General features: G+C 36.7%; 2 protein-coding genes across 4 annotated transcripts in view; one reads left to right on the forward strand and one right to left on the reverse strand.

Annotated features, from left to right (window-relative positions):
• Positions 1 to 2,242, reverse strand: part of LRRN3 (leucine rich repeat neuronal 3) — a 58,521-nt gene extending 56,279 nt beyond the window's left edge. Inside the window, exon 1 of the mRNA XM_010706884.4 lies at positions 1,674 to 2,242. The gene's annotated coding sequence lies outside the window, so the exon portion shown is untranslated. The remainder of the gene's footprint in view (positions 1 to 1,673) is intronic.
• Positions 1 to 27,336, forward strand: part of IMMP2L (inner mitochondrial membrane peptidase subunit 2) — a 474,009-nt gene that overhangs the window by 242,950 nt on the left and 203,723 nt on the right. The window lies entirely within an intron of this gene.

Below are 27,336 nucleotides of genomic sequence, written 5' to 3' on the forward strand. Positions count from 1 at the left end.
GGATACTGAATTAATTGAACCGGAGGTTGTGGTTCACGTCATGAAATAAACCAGCTTGCTTTAACAGATTTCATACAGTAGCTGAAACAGAGGAAGCGAGCTTGCCAATAGCAGGAGCTAATGCTTCAATACCTTTCATTCTCTACTCTGAAAAGGAAACCTCTTCTTAAGCTCATTCATTTTCCAGAGGGAAAATCGAATGCTGTGGCATATTGTCAGAGCTGCTTTATTGTCACCATTTACAAAGGTCAGCTGAATTAATTGACTTCTTACTCTACATATTGTTAAGCTACCCATTTCCTGACATTTTTGGGAAGGTGGCAGGCTTACAGCCATTGGCTGTCTGTTTCACAGTGTTTGTTTCTGAAAACACAGTAACGGAGATTACAAATAAATAATTGCATTGCTACAGCAGAACAGGTTCTTTATGATGTTCTGCAAGATGTACAGGGTGAGTGGTGGTAAAGGGGGGAGAAGCTGAGGAAATAATCTGTATACTGATCTGTTTATAATGCAGGCATAGCATTCTAAAAGGCAAATGAAAACGTGCAGGAAGAATACAGTTGTTTTTTTTTTTTTCCTTCACTTTGAAGTATGCAGCAGATAGCTAATCTATCTTTTTCACGGTGTAAACTAAAATCTCTCTGGCTTTCACTGGTGCATGAATCACAGATCAATGCTGATGGACTTCACTGAATGTGTTTTCATCTGAAGGGATACTAGGATACTGTTATACTGCATAAAAGAAATGACGTACATAAATACAAACACATTGGGCAACAGTATTGCTAGCACGGAATTTTATGTTGATTAAATTGATTAATCATTGCCATCTTTTTTTCTGGTCTCCCTCAGACACATTTACTGCCCCCTCAGCCTCCCTGTCTTGGGTTCTTCTCTTTCTGAACAGCAGTGCTGGGCAAAAACTCAAACTAGACATGTGAACAGAAAGACAGGGAAAGCAAAGATAAACAGTTTCATGCCTTCCCGTACTAAAGCAGGCACAGCTTTTACAGTGATGAATTTGAACAGTCTCCTTATATGAAAGTACACTTTGGAGGCACCCTGCTGTAATCCTGTTAATTACCAAAGAAGATGAGAACTCTCGTGCTTAATGCGATCCTTTTTACCTAGTGCGTCCGTTCCAGCTGCATCAGTAATCAGACATTCACACTGTCCCTTCTGACTGAAAAGGGGATGTTTTTAAAGCGAAGTCATTTGCCACAGTCCTTAAGATGTAGCCTGGCAGAAATTCAATAACTGTTTGTGATATGCTCACTCAGCCTTGCTGCTCTGTGGGCTTTAGGTCCTGACATAAACAGCATTTCCCTTAATCCTAGCCCTGGTGAGAAGAAAGGAGGCTGTCCTGTGTCTTGTTTTATTGGTTTCAAAACACAGAGCAACTGTGTAATTTGATTTTGCAACTGAAACATCAGGGGGAACGTTCTCCCTTTATGATTTGGTACCCTTTGATGTTCTTTCAAGCTAACAAATGCACAATTCTGATACTCTCACAAGCATATTTAGATTATCTCCAGCACAAAATGCAAATTGCATTTGCATTTCTGTTCAGAAAGTAAAATGTGAAAATATGCTAATAAAACTTTACAAAAAGAAGAAAGAGTTCACATGTTAAGATATAAGGACAAGATAGAAAATAAAGAGGAACTCACCTTTCAATAGGAATAGTTTCAGAGCTGGAGGAGTTCTCGCATCTCAGTAATTTTGATCCTCGATTCAGGCAACCACATACTTGTATTAAAGCCAGAGTCTGAATACGTGTGTGTATGTGTGGGTGTGTGTCTAATGGTATATAATACAGAGATGTATCTATCGATATCCTACAGCATGAAAGACTCTCTGTGCTGCCAGCTGAGATCCCCTATATTTGCCAGGGCGCTGTTGCTGCCTGCCTGGCTGAGGCTCGCAATCCAGCGGGGGGAGCGGGAGCGAGGGATCGCTGCTCGCTAGCTCTTATTTCTCCTTGTTTCCATGGTGGTTAGCGGTGCCTTGTCCACCCTCTGGGCTGTCACTCTGACATGGTGCTGCCTGCTCAGCGGTCATTAATAACTGAGCCCCTTCCACTCCCCAGAGAGAAGCCAGTGCTCCGGCGTGCCCAGCTGCAGCGTAGTGCGCGGCTGCGCCAGCCTGGTTGGCCGTGGGAAGCTGTCTGTTACGTGACACTGATGCTTCGGGGACGGATGCACGAAACAAGCCTCTGTACGCTCCCAGACACCTCTTCCGATTTGTGGGAGTTACAGGACATGGTCTGTGTTTTCACAGAACAGCTCAGAAGGTCTAAATTCCTTATTTTTATTTTTTTAGGGCTATGTAAGGATGTTATCTGTGTTGGGAACAACTGATTAGAGATCACTGAAGTTCTGCAGAGGTTACTGCAGTTCAAGGGCTGCTGTCTGTGGAACCATTCAGGAAAATTGCCATTATTTTGCTACTTTTACTTTTAGCTTAAGTAAAGGATTTTTCATACTCCTTTTTCAAATTTTATTATTTACATATATATATATATATATTTTTTTTTTTGCATGTTTATTAACAGAAAGTAAGAGTAACAACACACCTTTCTGAGAAACAAGGAAAGTCAAGAATGAATTGAGGAAGGGATTGGTGAAATACTATCAGTTTCCTTCAACATCCCTCTACCTTGACTGTCTCCTGTGTGGCCATCCAACTATGTAAACAAAGGACTATACAGATTTTTCCTTTCCAGCCTTCCTTCTTCCTTTGCTTTTTCTTTATCCCTTCTTTGTGTTCTTTGGTGTCAGGTTTTTTCTTTTTTTCTGTGTGAACAAAGGGCATACAAACGGTGGAGGTTTCAAACATCATGAAATAACTCAAAAATCTTTTATCAATTTAAGGGAAATCTATACTGAAATTTACTATCCCTTCGAGGTAAAAAAAAACAACAAATGAGACAGATGCCATTAGGAGAATTTTTTTGTCATGCATACTGTTTTTTTATGAAAGAAATTATTTGGTAATAGAACATTGACAATAGTGAAATGCAAAGAGTTGTTTGTCAACAGGTTGAAACTAAGAAAATGTTGGCTGTCTTGCATGAATTCAGCATTCCAGCCCTGATTGACACAGGCCACCCTCTAGTGGAGCACAGGGAAATTTGGTTCTCATTTCACGCTTCTGCTATGTTTTTTCCGTGCTCTCTAATAACAGTATGAAATATTTCTGAATATTTAGCAAACAATGTTAAGTTAATGTACTTCTTGCAACAGCAATAGCACCAGATTTCTATTATGAAATGTTTACTATTTTATGAAAACTCTATTTCCTTTTGATTCACTGTGAGATCGTGGACTGCATTATTTTTGTTTTTATTCTGTAAGAAAATAATTTTACACTTCACAAAATCACTTACTATGAAAACTGAATTAATGCAATGGCAACTTCTTAAATGTATTTCTTTTTTTTTATAATTGGTTAGGGAAAAATACTGTAAAATCTAACTCACTGGTACTTACATTGTTGTGGCTGTAATAAAGCAACAGCTTTTTTTTCCTTCTTCCTCTAATTTTTAAATACTGCAACTAGAATAAGTAAAAGGTATGACTTTATTATTCTTTAAAACTGTGTGCAATCTAGTTTTCATAAATGAAACTGAGTAGAACAGTCATACATGAATTACGGGCATTTAAATGACAGGTGGAAAATACATACAGTACCCTAGGGTGGGTGGAAGGCCTGTGGTCCTTTTTTTTCCTCCCATTCCTTTATTATGGACATTTTTTTCTCCCTAATGTGAACTAGAGAAGTATAACAAAGCCACATGGGGCCAATGCATCTCTAGCTACCTTCCAATTCTTTATGCCTTGTGCTGCACCACAAGCTGCAGATGCAAACTGTTGTAAACTTCCCAAAGTGAACCTATGAGCATTCCATACTGCTCACCTTAAGAGCCTGTTCTGCTGAGACAGGGCTGAGGATATTTTAAGAAAGCACAGCCAAATGCAGGAAAAACAAGACTGCTTGCTATGCTACATCCCATAGGAAAAATGGAAATCCTGCTTGATTCCAGCCATGTGTTATTACACCTGGCCCTGGACAAATGACATAAACCTGTGCTCCAGTTATGAGGCATAAGTTGGGCAGGGGGATGAGAAGGAGGGAAAGTAAAAGGAAAGATAAGAGAATTTCATAAAATCTGGACAGAGTTTAAAAAGGGAAAAAGTTCTGTTAAAGCTGACAAAGTGCCCCTACTTCTCTGATCTCATCCCATGGAAAAATTAAGATCTAGACTAAAGGGACTGCTGTGTTCTACATAAAGATTTCAAGTGTTTTGCACCAACCTCACATACTCACAATCATTCATTCAAAATCTGGCTTTCTAGTTAGCATGAGAATCATGCAAAATCATATTCAGTGATTTGACATGTGAAATTAAGATTATGTAAGTGCTTCATTTTGGTTGATTGGTATGGACTGTGTAATTAGAAGGCTAAATAATTAAATCAGTTGAAGTATACTTGCATAAAGAAAGTGAGTTCTTATGATAGAGTATATATGCAATTAAAATACCTCCTTGATAGGCATACATTTACATATTAGTTAAAATGTTATTATATCATAATAAAGTTCTGTCTCATAAAAAAGTGAAATAATTGAATTTTTTAATTTAGCTGATGTAAAGAAATAATTTTTTTTCAAACTATCTGCTGGAGAAAAATACCTTTTGTAACAATACAATCACAATGATTAGGATTCATTAAGTTATTTTCCTGCTGATTTCAGTATGATGCTTGGTGGTTTTAAAATAGCAGTGTAATCTATTTCTCCAGAATTATATATATAGCTTATTAGGTTACAGGATAGGAAGAAAAAATCTCAGACTGATAGAGATATGATGAAAGTAATGTATGCTAGCTCCAGGTATCTATTTTGCATGCATTTTATCTGATTACTGGGTCCACATGATAATAAGTAATTATTTATCTGGACAATTAGTGTGATGCATAAAAGCCTTAGTTATTAAAATGCAACAGTTCTATATCAGCATTTTTCTTAAAACTTTAAAATTGAAATAAGATTTCAAAACTTGCTTTTTTTTTTTTTTTTAATTAGGGTGAAGGATGGAGCATCTCTGGCCTTTTATATCCTGTAGGCTTATTGTGGCTCAGGGAATTAAAGACCAATTCTAGTATTTTTAGGCTCAGATAACACAGCTGTAGTTAAAATGCTGCAAATATAGTTTAAAAGTGAACAAATATTGCACAATTAAATGAAACAACCCATAAACACAAGTATTTGATTTAGCGTGAAACACTTTATATTAAAATAAGCAATTACAAAATTCTTCTTAAGGTGCTTATCCACACTGATTATGTCCACATGTACAGCAGCAGACGCATTTTAAGCAGCTTTATCAATTATGAATACATTTGCCCGTTCTGAGGCATTTACATTTACTTTCTGAGGCAGCACAGTGACAAACCGGAGGGTGAAGTGGCGACTCTTTGCCCTATTCCTTCCTGTAGTCCTTAGAGCAAAAGAGGAGGGAGCTGACGTTTGACAGACGAATTCTCACCAGTTCTGCAAAACATTCTCCTCTCAGATCTGCCATGTGACGTGTGGGGGGATGTTCCATTCGGGATGAATGCTGGAATTGTTCAGGTTCAAGAAAATCTATCTTGTGACTTCATCAATGAACTTATTAATTGACTTATTAATTATAGCCAGTTGTCATGCATGATGTGCCTTAAAGAGAGACAAAAAGGCCATTGCTTCCTGTAACCCTGTTCTAGCAGCATATTCAGTGCTGTTTATGCAAGGGCATTATCCTGACACTGTCACATTCCTTTTTAGATATTATGGCAACTAACTATTGACATTTTCCTAAGGGCTATGCTTCCATACAGACGAGTAGTAACTCATATTAATGCGTCTCCCTCTGCAATTGAACCATTTATTCATTGCAAAAGCAACACTTCTAACTCTGGTTCTTCGGTCTATCTTTTATTTATATATATATATATATTTGAGATGGAAGGCTTATTGCCAACGATTAGTTTGAGCTTCTAAATACAGTTGTAGTTCATAATGGAGAGTGTTATGCTCACCTTACTTAACCCATTAGCTTTCTTTTATTAGATCTCAGAGTTAGTGTTGATAGGAATAAAGCAGATGGAAACAAACCTTGGCCATGAACCTGTAAATAATTTCACGTAAGAGTAAGTTCACATCTACACAAAGCACCAGATACTACATTGAAAGCTATGTAGGTAGTAGATGCTCTACAATTTGGCAAAACTGGAATTGCTTAGTAAAAGGAGCTGTATAGTACAGGCAAGTTCAATCACATGATGTGGATGAATGAAAGCAGTGATGATCAGCTGATGCTTATCTTGGTGATGGAGGAAATTTTGCGTATTCTAGCAAATTCGCCTATTCATGTAGCAGTTATGTTCTATGAAACAGAAAAGACAAGCTCCCAAGCAAGAACTAAAGTATGATTCCTTGTTACAGATCTCAGTACTATCGTCAGCCTTTCTGAAGAACAACATGAGTCTAAAAAATTTTAAAGTGCTTTGTTTTGTACTGGCACCTGTCGGGTCCAACTTGGAGTAATATCAGAGTTCTTCTAATTTTTGTCTATGGATCTATTTACATACGCAGGAATCTCTGGAATAGCAGTATCCACTGAAAGCTAGAAATGAGTCACACGTAGCAACCACCACCTCGCTATGCTGCGTAGGAATCTTAATGAAGATGGAGTAGTGAAAAGCAGCTAGAGAGTTCTATGCAGCTGGATTAGGTTGATGAATTATGGGATCTGTAAAGAGGTTTTTAACCTCAGTGTATGCAATTCAGTTTTAGAACTGATTTCATCTATGTTTTATGTCTTGTGATCATGTCTCAGTTTTTGTAATCTATAATAGTTGGATATAGTTTATTGGGATCTTCAAAATGGTAGCTTTTTAAATCTGAGATTCCCTTCTCGATTTCATGAGGATCTACCTGATGTTCATGAGACTTTATGCATGCATAGGATATACCTTGTAGTGCCGTGGCTGTCTGAGTTTATCTGTGTCTGTGGCTGGTGAAGGAAGAGGTGGCAGTAATGATTTAAAGAAGTGCCTAGAACTTTCCTCCTGATTGCAGCCTGTCATAATTCTTACAGCTGGTGAAAAGTTGTGTCTTAATCGAGAGGACTTTCTTCTTCTTCTTCTTTTTTTTTTTTTTTTTTTTTTTTGCTCATATCTGTTTTCCTTTCTATGAAGAATTAACTGAATTTCTATCTGAAACAGATTGACTCTTTCTTTTAACAGTGTGTAGCAACATGATCAGGGAACTTCAACGCTATTTTGTTATAGTTTATTGTAGTTTAATATTAAAAATGGATGGACAACAATACTAATTCTAGATTATTTGCTTTTCATTTACATAAATCATACTGCTGATTTAAAAATCTGTACAGGCTTATTAAGTTGAATACTAGAACTAGAATATCATTTTACTCTCAGTTGTTTTTGTTTTGAGATGAAGACAAGTTTCATAGTAGTTTCCCCGTGCCATAAGAAGCATTCTCAAGCTATGGTTATAGATAATTTCAAGGCCAGGCTGGATGTGGCTCTGAGCAGCCAGGTCTGGTGGTTGGTGACCCTGCACATAGCAGGGGAGTTGAAACTAGATGATCAATGTGGTCCTTTTCAACCCAGGCCATTCTATGATTCTATGATTCTATGATAATTATTATTAGGTAATTTTGGTGGTAATGAGGAACAGCGCAGATATGGGCAGTGTGTGTTCAGAATATGGTTAGCTAATGATAGTTCAAATCAAGTACACTAAATTATTGAAATGAATTGCATGCCAAAGTGAAGTTCTTAGCAGTTTACTTACACAATTTCATTTCTTACAATTTGCAGATCTAGAAAATCAATTAAAAGGTTACTGAAAAATGCATCAATACTGGTCAGAAAACCAAAATGTTTAATTAGGAGTACAGAAGATGTTTTCATTCCCTTCTGTGATTTGACTGCCAAAAATGGTGGGTGCACATTAAGTATATTTTTTGGTCTGTTTCAAAAGTTACCTTTACAGTAGTAAAGGTACAGTAGTTGAGTATAGAAAGAATCATGTACATAATTACTTACTGGAGGAGGAGCTGTTTCAGAGACTTTCACATAGTTCCCATTACTAAGGAAACCATTTATTTTGTCTGTGCATGTTTTGAATAGATCTCTCATTTGAAGTCTGGTGCTCAAACACTGAGAATTGCATGATAGCTCTGAGAAAGAAGTGAAGAGACAAAAAAGTCTTAGAAACACCACTTCTTTAAGGAATACAATCTAAGAGGATTGTATTGCATAGTGTTAAAAGTATATGCATCTATTAATATTTCAGGGGGATATATCTATGCATTTTATATATTTTTTTCATTCCTGCTAAAAAACCAGAAAGTATTAATAAGTAAAATAGGGATAGCAAATGTTGTTTTGTCCTGCACTGTGCATGCCTATATTGTAAGGACACTTGCAAAATCCAGTGTACCGTTCTGATAGTATCAAATATGAGTTCTGATTTCCATTTGATGAAATGATATGTTGTGTTAATTTGATGTAGAAGAAATGTCTCTCTGATGATAATGGCTAAGGCAGTGCTGTGAGGATGACCATGGACTCAACAGTTGACCAAACCCTTGCTTAGAAAGTAAGCCTGGGTTGGCAAAATTCCTATCTTAAGTTTAAGACGTGAGAACAACCCTTCAAACATACTAACAAATTGTACTGGGGTCAGCATATTTTCCCCATATGAATGGCACCTGTATTCTAGTCAAGAACTGACTAAATTCCTACATTAAAAATCAAATGCAAAATTAACTTATTATAAACTGCATATTCTGAAGTTAAATGCTCTGAAGTAAAGGGTTACATTAGTACCACCAAAAGAATCTGGTTTGAGGTGATAGGTATTTAAAAAGTGTAAGTACTTTGATCATGTGGAGCTGATGCCAAGCTATTCCTTACAGATGAAAATTGCTCACAAATAAGCTGCAAGTGTCAGAGAAATGTAGTAATCTGACAGATAGCTATGTCAGGGAGCTATAGGGAAATTAAGTATGTGGTCAGTAAATGTTCTTATTCAGCATTTCCTATGTCTGCATTAGCTTGTAAGTTAGTTTCGTTGTCAAGTTAAGTAGACCAAAACATGACAAAGACAGAAATTCCTGTTTTAAGAGCCTCCAAACTCCGTAACTCTGCAGAGTCTTGTGACCAGAACAAGACTGCTATACAAAATTAACTTCCTGTGAAAGTAGAAATAGAATCTACACCTTGTTAATGTCAATTTAAATTATTTTGAAATGCAAAGCTTTAAGTTGTCAAAACTTTTGTGTGTGTCTGATGTATCTGATGAGCAGTTATTCTTGATGTACATTGCATAGTTCATGTATCATTGTAGGAGATGATATTTCTTTAAAAGCTAATATGCTTTGAGGAGATTTATGTGTGTGTTTCTCTGCCAGTCTCATACAGATTTTTCACATTAAATCCTTGACTATTTTATGAGAGAATGACGGCTGTGGCAAAGCTGACATGTCCTTGTCTTGACTTGGGTGAATACTTTTGGCTGAAAGAAAATACATGTACTGAAATTACAGAGATGTCATAATACAGTTGTTTCAGCTAAGAAATATCACTTCTTAACATTCCCAAATATTTACGTTGTTTCAATGCTTTAATAATTGTGCTTGCTTTCTACTGTCCTATTGCAAGGATTCATAACATGTTTCAAGGTAAACTAAAAACATTGTTTTTCTTTATCCTTAAATTTATCTTTGTAGCAAGAAATGATGTCTTCATTTCTTTGGAAATACTGACAGTTTCTTTTATGGTCAAACCTAGTGTGTTTCCAAAAGAGTGAATACAGTATTCAACTTCTCCCATTACTGCAAAAGAAATAAAATCAATATTTTTAATAAAATAACTGGAATAGGAATTCTTAGGTGATGCTAACATCTGTTTTGTTAGCAAGAAGGTCAGCTTACGTGGTGAGAACTAGGTAAATGTCTTTGAAACTGATAGGTACTTAAGAGTTATTAATTTAATTTTTAATCCTTCTTTCCAGAAAAGAGGAACTTACAGTCTTTAATAACTCAAATCAAACATTTTGATAAAAATATAAATAATATAAAAAATATTTCAGTTCCAAGTAACTTTTATGATGACATCACTGTGAGAAGGTGAAACAGGTAGGAAAAGAGAAGGAGGGTGTTCTTCCCATGCTGAGCTGCTCAGGGAAATATAGGGATATCATTCGGAATGACTGTTTGAACTTTAATAATAGAAATGGGATTACACACCAGGTAGTCTACTATGAAAGGTCATTTGGAGCCAATAACACGCAATTCTGCTGAGTGTGGGCTTATTACTTAGAAAAAACTGAGGAAGTAAAATGTACCTCTTTATTACTAGTTGATCAGGAAGTATGAACTGAGAGGATTGCACAACTGTGAAAAAGACTAATATGATTCTAGCATGCACTGGGAGAGTTATTCCAGTAAGGGCTTGGTAGCATTTTGGACATCTCATTTAGAGTAAGTTTTTCTGTTGTGGTTTTGTGTTTGAAAAAAAAAGGTGAACTCAAGCTGGAAGACATGCAATTAAATACTGTTCAGATGATGGCAAAGTCTTACAGGGACTTATAAAATCTTGTATAATGCAGAAGAGTTGGAGAGAAAATAAGATTCCCGCTGATAAATATATCCTGCTGGTACACAATGAGATGTAAAGCTAGCAGAAAAACAAATGTGTTAATGTCTGTGATTAAACAAGTGCAGAAATTAGAAGTTTTTTGTTTTTACTCTTCAAGTTTGAATCGTGACGTCTTGGGAGAAGTTTCCAGTGGAAATAGTTTGGATAGAAATAGAAAAGCACAATCAAGAAGGACAAGTCAAAACAACCACAACACAGATGAAACCAACCAACCCAGGGGAAAGAAGCACCTCAAACAGAGAACTGAACAAAATCCCCAGCCTTTGAAGATACTTGTATTTGTAAAAGAGATGTGTTTACAAGTAGCTGGCTTCATGCTTATAGAGGAAGGGGTCAGACTTACAATTTTAGGGAGATCTTTGCAGTGCTTTAAAAACACTACTTATCAGGTTTCTGTATAAATCCAGTCCCTGTCTCGGTATTCTAAATTCTGTTAAACTGTTCTTGATAATCTTGAATATTGGGAAGCAGGCAATTTTCTGTCTGCCCACCTGGTGGGAACACTGTTTTTTCCATTGTAAATCAACTTCTCTCAAAATTTATGCCAGCAAGTAAAGAAAATACTCATTTAGTAATATGCATTTACTTACTGTTATAAAGCTATGATTTACACATCACTAGCTAATAGAAAAAAGAATTAGAAAAAAAGAAAGGAAAGTGATATCCCAGGTTATAGCCTTCAATTTCCAATCCTCTCCCTGTTTCTGGAAATAGAAAACCTCTTGATAATATTATCCAGAAAATATTGTTATCCTAAGGCTTATATTTTACCCTGATTTTTGTTCCCATCTGCCACTTTGATCACCAGAAACCTCACTCTCTTGTTCAGATAATGTTGTGTTGGTGTTTGGTTTTTTTTTTTCTTTTTTTGAGCTATTGTGGTAGATAATCAGGCTTTCCGGGTCGAACTGCAGGAAAATCACAGAAAGCCCTGTGTGCACAAAAAGCACAAGTAAATGCATTATCTTAAAGGCAAAGTCCAAATGCCTCAAAATGGGCTAACTTTTTTTTGGTGCAATCATTTAAAACTTTAATTTTGCTGACATTTAATTTTTCTGTGAGTAGTTGTAAGAAGTAGTTATAATAAATCAGGTTTTAGAAAGATCTATATTTTTTCATTGGGCCTTAGGTTGAATTTCTCTTCAGCTAATAAGTCACCTATATATTCAGCTATCTTCTGAAGTGGCTTTAATAGGGAAGTACATTAACTAACTCATTTCAGAATTTCCTACAGAGATACATTCATCAAGGTAACAAACTTGATGATGGAAGAACGTGTGTGGCTCATTACTGCTAATTCGAATGCTGTGCCAAATGGGCTTTCAGGAACCAGAACACTGGTAGTTTTGGCCTTAGTGAAATAGTTATAACATTCAAACTGGAAACCCAACAAGTTAAAATGTCTGGGTCGAAGAGGGAGAAATCAGACTGCTGATGCATTGTCACATTTTTGCTAAATGTACTCTCAAGTCACATATTTTTAGCATGGCTACTCTTATTTCAAATGGAGACTGTTGAACATAACATAAAGGAGACTTAATATTACCATTAACAAATGCGCCTCAAGAGTGACCTAAATGGTAGATAACTTGATATGTCAGGCAGGAGCACTAACTTTTGTCCAGGAAAGAAGATTTTAGTAATTCCATTCATTTCACCACACCCTCCTGAGACTCTCTTTGTCTTGGGTGTGAGTGCAGCTACTTTTGGAAACAAGCCAAAATCTTCACTGCTGCCTATACTGTACTTCAAAGACTCTAATTGAATATTCCTAACTTGGCTAATCATGAATTACCTTTGACTTTGAGTTTCACTTTCTGCTCATTCATCTTCCCGGTGCCCGGCCCTTCCAGTCAAGGAAGGTGTCTTCGTTGTGGTTGTGCAAAACACGTAGGATTGTTTTCTCCTACCTTGTTCCTAATTTTGAAATGAAATAGTCAACCCTACTTTTGTCTGAATAGAATATTCTGAGTTGGAAGGATCCCACAAGGATCACAGAATCCAACTCAAAAATCAAACCCTATGTCTGAGAGCATTTTCCTAATGCTCCTTGAACTCTGGCAGTTCAGGGCTGTAACCACTGCCCTGAGGAGCCTGTTCGAGTGCCCAACTATATTCTCAGTGAATATTTTCCTAATACCCAACCTGACCCCCCTCAGTGCAGCTCCATGCTGTTCCTTCAGGTCCTGTTGCTGTCACCAGAGAGCAGAGGTCAGTGCTGTCCCTCCATTTCCCTCATGAGGAAGCTGTCTTTCCTGCTGACTACTCAAGTCTCTGTCCTTGCTAGCTTCTTTGTCCTCACTAGCTTCTGTCTGCTTCCTTCTTAAATTTAGTGAAGGCATTATCTTCAACAGCCTTGTTCAGGGATGTCAGAGGAAGGGCTGGGCTTGGCTAGAGGTTTGCTTTTACAGTGCTTAACACGTGACCACTGTGATCTTGGCATATTGCTGTCAGCTCAAGACTGACAGCCCAAGGTTCCTAGACTCTGATGATCCAGATTTCACTTCTCTCCACACAGAGTGTGTGTGGGGCAGCTGGGGATGCCTGTATGGATTAAGTGCTGCCCGGTCAATGCCTGTCCTCACTGTGCTGATCCTAGAGTCAGACGCTTCAGCCCCATTTCTCAGTGTAAATTGTAGGAAGGTGAATTCATGGATGCAGTAAATTTTTCTTCTTTTTTAGTTGGATGGAAAGGCAGAAAGAAATACAGCAAGGCGTATGATTTACAGATAAATGCTTTGAAAGGTAAATATCCTTTGAAAAGTAAATATTCTGCCTTGAGTAAACTTGTAAGAGAACCTTCTGCTTGGCATGTGCCAGTATGGCATATTTTCATTGCCCACTTTCAGCACAACTGTAAAACTCCAAGGTTCCAAGGCTACTGGTGGTACCTAATATCCAGTATTTCTCTATGCAAATTTTCATACTACTCTGTGCCTTGAATAAATTTTGTCCCTGTAAAGTTGGAACGTCCATGTTCAGAATTTACAAAAGCCCATTTAAATATTTATTTATAAATTAGGCTGACATTAAAAAAAAAAATGCTCTACAGATTGCTTTTTTTTTTCATGGGAGCTAAAATTTTATGGTCTTGGCTCAGAATAGGTACAATATGAATTATTATCCTTTTTCTATACAGTTTTTATAGTTCTTCTGAGTCAACCTAAATGACAAATGCTTTTCAATGCAAATGTAAATGACAACAAATTAAGCCTCTTTTTTCTTCTTTTTTTTCTTAATACACAAATCACTGAACAGCTAAGACGTACTAATTAGCTGGCTTCAACTCAAAGCAACTGGAAGAATCTAGAAAGGTTCAGAATTTTAAAACAGTTTCCTGACATGTGAGGTATCTTCTGTGTAGGTTAATAAATGTGAGTTACTAACCGTACTTGTATTAGTTTGAGCATAAACGTATCACAACCTTTGCATACTATGAAAAATCAACCCTTTCAGAAGAGCTCCAGTATTAGAAAGCTCTTACAATACATGGCAAATCTTTTTGTTCTGTGAACCATATTCTGTTATTTTACCTGTGTTCAGGCCTCCTGAACATTAAAAATATTAAAATTTTCATAAGCTTTATAAGGTGCTTAAAGAAAGAGACTAATTGCTTTTAAAGAATGAAAGGCTGCAGATTTGTATATTTGAAAGCATTTGTAGGCTCTATAAACGCATACCTTTAATGCTGCGTGATTCAGTATTTCAATCATTCAGTGGGATAATACTGTCTCTCTAAAGAGCTTCTTGAAATGAAACATTTAATAACAGCAACATGGGGCTTATTTGGTAGCTAATTTGCAGTAATCTATTGGTAACATCTCAAGGAAGCATGGGATCATTCTCACTTTCATTGACAAATCATTCCAAAACATGCTTGTAGGGGCTGAGATAGGTGGTATAATAAAATCTTTTATATTATGGGATTCAGAATTAAAGTTTTATACTGAAAAATTTACTTATGATTTTCTTGAAGCCATGAAAAATGTGAAAAGATAGCTTTCATGGTAGCAATCACTGTATACTCCATGTCCCTTTTCCAAGACCTATTGTAAACTTTCTTTTTGCATTCTTGAAAAGCAGTTAACCCATAAGCTAAATTAAGTAATAACGAGCAGTATATATAAATGAAAACATAGATAGTATGTCAGTTTTGTTGAAGAATGTTGTGAATTACTGATTTCTCTATGATCAGAATTTCACATCTTGGTTTTAGCCATGTTAGGACAAATTAGTCCAGTATGAAGAAAAGAGGTTATTTTTGAAATATTCAACTCTAACAGTTAATTAATGATTAATATACTCTATGTATTTCAGGATGGAATTTGATGTAACACTGCTCTTGAAACACCTGTGTCCTTTTTCTTTTTGTGTATGGGTGTGTGTGTGCATATGCATTTGTAAGGAATTTAGTTTTAAAAAATACAAGGGTAGCTGCAGGTGGTACGATTCCGTTTTCCATCTACTGTTACCCTGTGTTAGACAAAAGACATAAGATGAACTTTTTGCATGATTCTACTTTCAAATCTTTTTATCACCTAGAGTTTAGTCCCTTATGGCTACAGTATTCTAGTTTTTACTATTCCCTGCTTCCACGGCATAGTACACAAGCTAATTTCCACTGACTTGGAAACTTGAGACAGTTACTAAACTTGGTCATCCTTGCAGTAGTATATATATATATGTGTGTGTGTGTGTGTGTGTGTGTGTATGTATATGTATATGTATGTAATTAAATTTTATATAAGATAATATACTTATAAATTTAAATAAGCATAGGTGTATGCATTAGAACATGTCTTAATTCCCTAGAAGATAGGTTTCTGTGCTGGTTCCAAGCAGTGGCACATGAATGCAACACAGTAGAAAATAGTGTGAATGTGCAAATGTCCAAGAGGGCTTTGAAAACACTTAATTAGCCTAATTCTAATTAGCATGGAAGGAAGACCATACTGATCTAGCAATTCATTTCTGAGTTTCAATCCTGGCACTGTACATTATACAAGGTGCTCTCAAATTAAGCTCCAGTGTGAAATGAGGTTCATTTTGTAGGAATATAAAATGAAAAATTTTACAGCTATTTCATTTTTCTGTTCTTCTATCAGATTATGGAAAGAACCATTGGCCTAATGGGCAAATGAAAGGAAATTATATTGTTTTGAACGTGGGTGATTATTTCTCTTGACTCTGAATCTTTTTGTTTAAAAAATTGGCTGGTTAAATACTTGATTTATACTTAGCATTCTAGTCCATCTGTGGTGCTGTTTACATTGTTGGGTAATAATTATGTTTTCAGATTTGTTTTTAAATATATTGTAGAACCAAAGACAGCATGCCATGAGTAGAGCTGTAATACCTTTGCACAAAGATGCATAGCTTATGATCATTAACATCAACCTGCTTACATAGTTAAAATCCATGTTTAATGTTTAGTTCAATATGCATTTCCTTGCATATTATTTTACAGATTTTATAGAGCCTTTGCCATATTTGTCATATATCTCTAAACAGTTACACTATTTGCTTTTTTTTTTTTTTTTTCCTAACAAAATACCGAATTTGGGCAGATATGTTTGAGCTGTCATTTCTTTCTAGCCTTACTTTTATGTCAGAACTATAAGATGCTGTATTAAGTCTGCTGCTGAGGCTGCCTTACAGGTGTAAAAGTTGTATTGAGGAAGGATTATTTGGGGCAACGTTGTTTGCCAGAGTAACCAGTTAAGCCTTTCTATAGTTTTTAGTGCAGTGAAAAAATACCTACATTCTATAAAATGTTTACATTTTTGAAACTGCCCTCTTACTTCTTATTACAGTTCATTTCCTTATGTGAAATGTAAGGCTGTTTTATCCTACATCTGCCTTTCAAGTTTTCTGCCTTTTCCTGTGGGTAGATTATATGAGCAGCTTTCTTTTGTCTTTTCTGGTTTTGTCATCTATTTGAAGCATAGTCATGTATTGTAATATTCATTATAAATTTTTTGTCCAAATGGTTACATACATATCTACACTTATGTAGGAAATGTTATTTTCCGGTAATATTCTGAAGATGCTTTTTATAGCGCAGATTGCTTTGTTTTATAGCCATCCATATCTTATCTCCCAAACTCTCTCTGTTATTCTGTATGTTATGTTTAAAAAGTGTGCAGTACAAGAGGAGTGAGGAATGTTCTGAGAGTCTGATGAATGTCTTTAATGAAGTTTAAAGTGACAAGGTAGGGCTACAAGGCTACGTATTCAAACAGGTACATTGTACACCAGTGCAAATTATACAAAAACTTTAATCTGAATCAGTCTTTCAGTCTTTTTATAATGATATCATAGTCAATGCTTATCAGATACTTGTTACATGATATTCTTGTATTTCTAATCCTAGAAGTGTCATTTAGGTTAACATGCCAACATGTGACCTATAACATTATTTTCAGTACTATTTTCTGATGCCTTGTAGAAGAACTTAATTTACATTTAAATAATAGGTTGTGATAAAGTATTCAAAGGCATAAATGCATACTAATGTCTGAAATATTTAGAAAAAAAATTGCTAAAGCTAGTAAAAAATGGTCAGATGGAGAAGGGCATCCAGAAAGCAAAATTAAGTAATGTATTTTCTAGCTGATGTTAAAGTTTATTCCAGAATTCTTATTGTGCAATTTAATAATTTTCTTTTAAAAAGAAATTAAAGATGAAGCTACAGTACGAGATGAGAATGCTGAATATGTTTTATATATGTAAAGGAAAATTTGATTTCTAAGCAAAGAACACATGACGTTTAGACAAATGATTTAGAATTTACCTAATGGAATACTCAAAATGTGTATTAGGAACCAGTCTTGTGCCTTTTTTCCTCAACAATGGACAAAAGAATAAGATAGCAAATCTCTTATTCCCTCTGATCCTATTTGGAGTTCACAAGTAAGATGAAGGATGGATAGCACTGCTGGGAGTAAGTAGAGCTGGTAATCAGGCAGGGAATTTAAAAAAATGAAAAGTGTGCTGAGGCACATGAAAGGTCTCCCTGGATAGCTATTGCATGAGAAATGTAATACACATTTGGTACACAAATGTGGGATGTTGCCATTAAAACAGAAAGAAATATATATCTTTTCATGGGGATGTTAGGTGGCTCAGAAGGAGATAAATTTGTTAAGTCTTAATCCTGGAATCCATTTCACACATTCACAACACTACTTTGCATGAACTGCAAAACTCAAGTGCACCAAAAAAATGCATTGGATGGGTTGAGTGAGATCATAGAATCACAGAATGGCCGGTTTGAAAAGGACCACAGTGACCATCAAGTTTCAACCCCCCTGCTATGTACAGAGTCACCAACCACTACACCAGGCTGTCCAGAGCCACATCCAGCCTGGCCTTGAATGCCTCCAGGGATGGGGCATCCATAACCTTCTTGGGCAACTTGTTCCAGTGTGTCACCACCCTCTGTGTGGAAAACTTCTTCCTAATGTCCAGCCTAAACCTCCCCTGTCTCAGTTTAAAACCATTCCCTCTTGTCCTATCGCTATCCACCCTTGTAAACAGTCATTCTGCCTCCTGTTTATACACTCCCTTCAAGTACTGGAAGGCCACAGTGAGATAATTTCATAATTTCCAGAAGTTCTGTGCTGTGCCTTCACCCTTACTGCTGTTTTATCTCTGTCTTTTGTTCCTGCATTAATATTTGGCACACGTCTGTTCTTATCATTGCTTCCAAAAACAGAAAAAAAGTATATGCAGGCTAGGAATATGTTTAGGTACTTCTGATATTTATTTTGAAAATAAACAAACAAATGAAAAACCTACCTTGTGTGCTTACCAATTTTGAAGGATTGCTGTTCGGAGTGGAATTTGCAAGATGTAAAAATCCTGGCTTTCAGGAAAATGCCACTTATTTTTGAAGAACTTTTCTGTATGGCCAAAAGGTTAATTGTGTCAGAACCTGCTCTCTTTTCCAAAGGCATGTAATCACTGTGGGAAATTTTCTCAGTTGCTACCTTGAGTTAAGCATAGAGCCCTTTTCACAAGTCTTTTCACTCCACTGCCTCTTGTCCTCATTAATGTTTCATGATTTTTAAAGGAGAAGTTTATTCAAATAAGGAATGAAGTCATAAATATTTGGACAAGACACCTCATTTAATGATGTATTTCTGTGTCAGCAAGTATGCCCAAACTATAATGCTGTGGGATTGTGAATGCCTATTTTAATACTGCAAGGTGGTGTTCTAGTATGTATATATTATTCTCCTGTGCTTCATCTGAAGAAAAAGGAGTATCTTTTCTAATGGACCCATTAGTCATTTGACACTACCATAAGTTCACTTTGTGGAATGTGGCTGAGTTAATTACCTAAGTCTTCCCAAATTCTAAGTTCCCTTCAAGCAGTTAATTTGGAATCTACAGTAATGTTTTTAACACCAAGTAGCATACCACTTGGTTTATAGTCAGCATTTGAAATACAGTGACTGGTTATTAATATTACTAATTCCTCATTTTTATTGAAAGTCAGTAGATAAAGTCGCTCTAAGGGAGGAAAGATGCAGAAAGATAAGTGAATTCTTTTAGGAAAAGAGAAAAACATTAGTGAAGATTTTGAGAATAAAGATACTTTTACTAATTCAGTTTTTCTTGTTATTTTAACAAAATTATATTGAAAATAAAACCAAACCTTTCATTTAAAATACCTAAGCATTATCTGTTTGATTTGTCTAATTATTTTCAGCTATACCAGTGATGCAGGTGGAAAAAAACAGTGTTAAAACTGATTGAAATAGAGAGATATTAGAGCCTGCTAGGATGTATGTTTTTGACGTATGACCTGTTAGAATGAAGGACCATGTTAACTGATATCATTTAAGTTGAATGAGGAGCAAATTATTAAATGTCTTCTTTTCAGGAATAGTATACAAAATAGAAACCATTGTCAAGAGTAGTGCTTGTCTGCTTGGGATTTCCTCAGCAAAAAATGAAAGCTGTGGTTTCAAAACTGGGCTTACACAGCACCAGAAAGCTTCCTGGTGTGCTTCATGTCACTTCCTTCCTTTTCTAGTCCTTGCTGAGTGTTCCCATCACTTAACTTACAGGCATGCAGTCACTTGTATTTTGGGTATTTTGTATTGCTCTAGGGTGAATGCAAGCAGTTCCAAGTGACTGAGCAGAGCCCAGAGAAGGAGCGCATGGCTGGAAGAAGGGAAAGGGATGGGGGAAGAAGATCTGTTCTTTTGTTAGCAACAGCTCTCTTGTACCTTGGGTGACACAGTACCACACCGTGAGATGTCCTTTGCAGATTAACCTGCTACAGTTCTTCCAGCCTTACCCCATCTGCAACCGCTTGTTCCCATTGCCCTCATAGACTCTTCTAGCCCCCTGACCCTTTGCTCAGCTTTGTAAGCCTGCTGATATTTTGTACAGGCAATAAGCAAATAGTGGTTTCCCTTTCCTAACATCTTGAAAGAGTACAGTGAGCGATGGTGCCAACAGATGCTGCAGCCAGGAAAAGATAAAGGCTAATGGCTAAGAGAAGACCTTGGCAATCAGCAGTTAGACAGACTGAGGCTAGTGAAGAACTGCAGGGTAATGCCTCTGAAGTGTCTGCAGATTACAGTGCTGTTGAAAAAAGCACATCCTTCATTTCTGGGCTTGCTTTCACCCTGATGCTGACTGTTGGCACAAGAACTAGTATGATAAACTGTGTAGAGAAGCCGACTTGGCTGAAAAAATAGCATTTTCTCCCCCTTTTGAATTAGTGTAATTCAGATCAGTGCTGCTGCTGAAAGACATTTTTATTGAGTTGTGGCTTAACTTGGAGGCAGTAGGAAATATTTCTTTGAGTATAAAAACAAAGGCCGTGAAGCTGGCTGATAGAAGAAGACAGGAAAGTCAGATTGGGCAAGTCAGAGAAGCAAGGGTGAATGAAACAAAATTGTGTAGTACAAAGTCTCATTAGGAACTGATAAGAATTTCCTGTTATAAGCTGGGAGTTATAATTGAAAGTGTCAGAGGAAGAGAGAGATCTGGCTTTATTAGTCTCAGGTTGACTAAAGCCACAAATGTGACATGGCAATGAAAAAGACAAGTGTGAAGATATATCAGAATGTCTTACCATGTTTTTCAGAGAGAAAGGAAAATATTGAAGTCAGTGAACACGATGCTAGCAGAATCTAATCTGGAATTCTGTTTGTAGCTTTGGTCACTTATGATTGAAGCATGAGTTCTGAAGGGAAGAGGTGCAAGATGGGTAGGGGAAATACAGAGTCTATTTTATGCAGGTATAAAAAAAAATCTGATTATCTGGGCTTACAGAATAAAGAATTTATGCTGTCTTTCTTTCTTTTCAAAGAGAAAAGCACTGCAAAAGCAGGAGTATCTATTTAAGCTGTAGAACAATATTAGCAGAAGAACAAATGTGTGTATGTTGGCAGTGATGACTTATTTTGCAGAAAGGAGAGACAGTAGCCACCTGGGAGTGAGATTATGGATAAGTCAGTAAATGTGCAGGGTTAGTTCTTTGTCCTAGCACTAGGATGCAACCTGGCCACTTGTCACATGGAATATATAAATTAAGTAATTGTAAAAGCTGGAAACTAGATCTAGAATTCAAAAGATGTTCTTTCTAAATTAAAAACTTCTGTTTTTTTCCTCTGCATCAGAAGTGCTAGAGGGTAGAGGCAAATTGGGAGCAATTAGGTACTTGCTTCTTACATTAGAGAGAAACATTTGGTTACATTTCTTTTAGTTATATTTAGTGAGGCTGAGGTTTATTTTCTAAGACATGAAAGACAATTATTTTTAAGTGCAATTCCTCTCCTTAAACCTTTGAAGGCTTAGGGTTTCAAAGAACAAAAACTTCAGGTCATGAGTGCATAAGAGGGCATATATAGTGAACGATTAAGGCTTTTGCTTAAGGGCTGCAAACAAAACAAACTTGTTCAGTAGCTGATAACGTGTAAAACTGGTAAGATAGGTCACAAAATGATATCTCTATTTGCAATTTATAGTTAGCAGCTTCTCAGAAAAAAATATTAATAAGAAATATGTGTTCCCTTTGATATCTTCAGCTTTTTTGAATTAACTTCACCTATATAAATAAAACCGAGTATTTTCTGTGATTCGTTACAGAATATTTTTGCATTGATGCTAACAGTGTTGGCAGTTTTTCAAGTAGAATGAAGATGAGATGGGGACCACTAAATTTTAGACAAATGTTATCTCTTGCTGCTTGGACTTGTCCAGAAGTTAGCTTTTATGTTTCCATTTAAAATTTTAGTTTTGATTGCTCTTCCTGAAGCATTTCATTTGAGGTACAAATAGTGTTTCCTTCCTATGAATTTTATTCACTTGAGCATGCTATGTTTCTGTTGTAGCAGAAAAGCAATATGAGAAGAAGAAAAAAAAAAAGTAAGAATAAAAAGATGGTTTTAATTATTTTCTTATAATTAAAAATTCTTCTACATGTTAACTTTCTAGATTTGATAGTAGTATGTGCTCCAAATGGTATGTCATTAATGTCATGAAAGCAAGCGCGAATAAAATAGAACAATAAACTGGAAGATAGTCCCTGGATTTTCTGAAGATGCTTTAGTGAAGATTTTTGGTTTAGACATGCTTAGGATGCTACATTGTGCATTGTGATGCTAAAATTGGAATATGAAGTACTCCTCTTTCTTCTTGAGACTAGCTTTTGTAGTGTTGCTTTCAGAGAAGGTGCATATAAATGAAATACGTGAGTTGCTCCAAAAGTAATGCCTCCAATTTATTTCCAGGGAAACCACAACAAAGAGTGTAATAAGACTATTTAATAGAATAAGTTCTCAGCAACAAAACACAATTTTTCAACGTAGTCACCGCCATTAGCTGTGCATTTTTTTGCTGGATATGAATAAGAGCCTGCATGCAGTGCTTATAAAAACCTGCATCAGCAGAGGTGAACCAGTTTCACAGCTGTTATGATGGTGTCATTGCTAGGAAAATTTTGCCCATACAGTCCAACGTTCACTGTGCTTACATCCACTCTTTGATTTCCATAAAAATTCAGCAAGTACTGATGAATTTCAGCGGATGCAGTTTTGTCCACATGGAGGAATTCAGTGACACAATTTTACTTTGTGGGCCAACATAATAAAATAGGAGTCATTACTTTCAGAGCAGCCCTCATACAAACTCCTCTATGTAATTCCTTAAAAAAATAGAGCTTTTCAACCTAAGAATTTTGCATATTGAGATGCTTTACAAGACTGAATGTGTTTCAGACTTTCCAAAATGTATATTCTTTAAGGTTTTTTATGGAATAAAAATACGCTTCCCAGATTCATTCTTATAAATGTACATTCATTCCAAGATATATCGCTGTGCCTTCCTCATTGCTGCCTTGCAGAGAACAGTCTGTACTAAGTAGCTTCATTGTTAACTTCAGGTGTAACAGTCAATGGATATGTAAATCATTGAATTCCTATACTTGCTGAGTACTTTCTGTTTTAAATGATACAGAAGTTGAATGCATCAGTTCTCTAAGCAGTCTATATTTGTACATTTTTGTGCACAAAAAGGAATAATGCACGTTTTTTTCTCACCCTTAATTCCACAAAGCACTAACAATTCAGGAAGGTATTCCCAGCCAAGGGGAGCCCTTTAGTACATATTTAAATGCTTTCCTGCAGCATGGCCAGTTAGAATAGATAGAATAGCTTGCCAGCATTTCATGTCATGAGTAATAGTCTGCTCTTAGTTACGTTCATCTAACTTCACTACAAATGATAGCTTGCTTAATGTAGCTCCTGCTACAAATCTAGCATACAATTAGGAGTCTTTTTTGAAGTAGCTCCTTTACCTCACAAGCTGTGTAGAGCATTCATGCTTTCTTCCTTTAGGGCCCAAGGCCCACTTTGGACCTCTGATACATAGTAATAGTCATTTAGCTAGTAATATAAAGTATCTATAAATTGTATAGGTGTGGTGGTATGTCTGGGTGACCAAACATGTTGGAAGACTTTTCTCCCTTGATACCATGAATTTAAATTCTTGAAAGTAAACTTTTATCAGAGCTCTCTTTCTGTATATAGTATGTATTTTGCCAGCACAGTGAAGTTAGTTTCTCAAGAACTTCAGCTTATGATTAGCATTGAAAACCTCTGAGCTAATTATGTAATTCAACTTCAATACTGGTCAACATTGTGCCTGCAGAGCTTAACCAGAGAGATGGATGGGGTCCATTGCAAAGGGAGGACTGACTGACACGTGGTTCCAGAGTTGCACTGAAAGATAATACTGACTCTACTGTTTGTATATCATATAATAAATCATTTGTATGCATTTCAAAGATATTTTTATGAGTACAGAACTGTGAATATAACTTGAACAGAGTTGTGAGGCCTGGTCTTGTGAAAAATTTGATCTCAATACTCAATACTATTAGCTTTAGTGCTCATCCGTTCTTTTACAAGTGTGGGCAGTACTGGTTCTGTCACTACTGATTGTGAAAGAAATTTAGGTTCATCAGATAAAAAGCTAAATCTATATAATATTTTAAAAAATGCAAATTAATTTCTATTTTGTTAATAGTCTGTTTTATTTCCCTCTTTCACTTGTAAACATCCTCTTGCTTGTTTATCTTAAATAAATTATATGAAAAAGTGGGCCCTCACATGACATGGCTTTCTTACCTTTTAAATGTTTTACTGTGGTGAAGCATGCTGTACAGTGTTTAAATGAACTTCAATTCTGTCTGCAGTGTTCTCATTAAAAGTATAAAGATATATTCTCCCATGACATCCTTATAACAAAGCTGAGGAAGTGTGGGATAGACGGGTGGACAGTGAGGTGGGTTGAGAACTGGCTGACTGGCAGAGCGCAGAGAGTCATTGGTGGTGCAGAGTCTGGCTGGAGACCTGTAACCAGTGGTGTCCCCCAGGGGTCTGTGCTGAGTCCGGTCTTGTTCAACATCTTCATCATGACCTTGATAAGGGGATAGTGGCCACCCTCAGCAAGTTTGCTGATGATACAAACTTGGGAGGATTGGCTGACACGCCTGAAGGCTGTGCTGCCATTCAGCGAGACCTGGACAGGCTGGAGAGCTGGGCAGTAAGAAACCGGATGAGGTTCAACACAAGCAAGTGTAGGGTCTCACACCTAGGGAGGAATAATTGCATGCACCAATACAGGCTGGGGGATGAGCTGCTGGAGAGGAGCTCTGCAGAGAGGGACTTGGCCATGAGCCAGCAGTGTGCCCTCGTGGCCAAAAAGGCCAACAGCATTCTGGGGTGCATTAAGAAGAGCGTGTCCAGCAGGTCGAGGGAGGTGATCCTCCCCCTCTACTCTGCCCTGGTAAGGCCTCATCTGGAGTACTGTGTCCAGTTCTGGGCTCCCCAATTCAAAAAAGACAGGGATTTCTTGGAAAGAGTCCAGTGGAGGGCCACAAAGATGGTGAAGGGCCTGGAGCATCTCCCCTATGAAGAAAGGCTAAGTGAACTGGATCTGTTTAGCCTTGAGAAAAGACAACTGAGAGGGAACCTGATCCAGGTTTATAAATATCTGAGATATGGCGGCCATAGCGGTGAGGCCAGTCTCTTTTCAGTGGTATGTGGAGACAGGACGAGGGGAAATGGACATAAGCTGCAGCATAGGAAGTTTCACACAAATGTGTGTAAGAACTTCTTCACGGTGAGGGTGACGGAGCACTGGAACAGGCTGCCCAGGGAGGTTGTGGAGTCTCCTTCTCTGGAGATATTCAAGTCTCGCCTGGATGCCTACCTGTGCGACCTGGTGTAGGGAAGCTGCTTTAGCAGGGGGGTTGGTCTCGATGATCTCTAGAGGTCTCTTCCAACCCCTACAGTTCTGTGATTCTGTGATTCTGTGATTCATTTCAAGATTATCTACTATATATGAACATGATTAGGATGTGTAGGTTTAATCTCATGATGATAGAATGTGTGATTTCTTTCCTTGTTCTTTAGCTTTCACCAGCTGAAGCATTGCAGATATAAGCTTCTTGACTAAGATGTGCCAGCAGTCATAACAATAACAATAAAATTATTGATTTTAATCTCTGTTTGTCAGACACAGAATGCAAATCCAATCCATACACTTGAAAGTAAAAAAGCAAGACTCATGCAGGCACTGGCTGCCTTCAGAGCAGCTACTGCTCTTCTTCATTCCTGCTCCCAGACACTGATACAGTTTTACATGGTCGTGTTGCTGCAGTCTTTGGCCTTTCTTGTAAGAATTTTTCATATGGTCATATGGCCTTTTAATTTTACTCACTCTGATCATTCTGTTACTACTGCTTTTCAGATTAAGGAGTTTTCATTCTCTGTTCCTGTAAAACATAAAAAAAGCCCTTTTGGCCTTCACATTCACCCATTTTCTTCATATATTCATTATGGTACTTTGCATTCCTATGAAGTGTTCTGTCAGTACTTATCACTCCTATCAGGAAGAGTAAAACCCCAGTGATTTGATTCATTCTTGAACAGTGTCCTGTATTAAATAAGTCTGTTATGTGTTTGTGAGAAAGCAATATGATAGAAATAAAAGCTGAAACTCTCAGCTTGTTCCATAATAGCTGCCTATTTTATTGGAAGTGAAGTTTGATTTAACTTCAGGACTGCTGGCCTATATATCTTTACCCAGCAGTGTAAGAAAGGAATCTCAAATGAATACTAAATTTTTTGTAGAATGTCTGTACAGCGTACACATGTAAAATTTTATAGTGATGTTTTCATTAGTTGTCTTTCTTTTCAAAGTAAAACTACAGGAAATTGCTTGTGACTGGGGTGACATCATGAATTAGAAAGGACATGAATTCAATCTCTCATAGAGGCAGCTGTGTCTGGTATTTTAATCTGGTTTTGGAGAAGTACAAAGGAAGGCTAATTAATGTGTTTCTGTAAATTCTACAGATTACAGTGTTTAACCACAGTCAGTTCTGCTTTATCATGGAAAGAAATAATGGTTGTCCTTTCCACGTCTGTTGTAATGATTTAGGGCCCACCCAAACAAATAATTTAAAAACTGTGAATCCTCTGGTTGCTAAAGACAAAAGCAATTAGATAACAGACTGATGAAAATAAACCTGTTACAAAATAATTTTATGCTAAATATAGAAAGGAAGGTTTCAGTTCATATGGTGATAAGTAATTGAATTGTGAAATGGAATACAACATCACCATGACTATAAAATAGAAAGCTTATTCTGTAACTGAAAAAGCTGTTAAGGTTGCTATCACCAGCACATATGGATGTACCACTAAAAAGGATACTGTGCTTTATGGAAGTGATGAAAAACCATGTCTCCTTGTTTAAAGGTCTTGTCCTTTTCTTGTTCAATTTTGAGTTCCAGAAGTGATAGTAACAGAGGCATAGCCACTGGGAATAAGACTTCAGTGGCAATCTGCATTATTACTACAGTACTCTGCATACTTCTAGTTTTGCTCAAATGTCCTTATGCACAAAATGAGACATCTAAGCTATTGATCACATCTTAATCAGTCTGTACGTTTCACTTTTTAATCTTTATTACCAGAGAAAATAATCTTTTCTACTACTTGGTTTCTAAGATGTCTGTCACTCTAAGCATTCCTAATTATATTAATGATAGTCTAACTTT

Source organism: Meleagris gallopavo, chromosome 1, assembly GCF_905368555.1.
Source record: "Meleagris gallopavo chromosome 1, MGAL_WU_HG_1.1, whole genome shotgun sequence".
Taxonomy (NCBI): domain Eukaryota; kingdom Metazoa; phylum Chordata; class Aves; order Galliformes; family Phasianidae; genus Meleagris; species Meleagris gallopavo.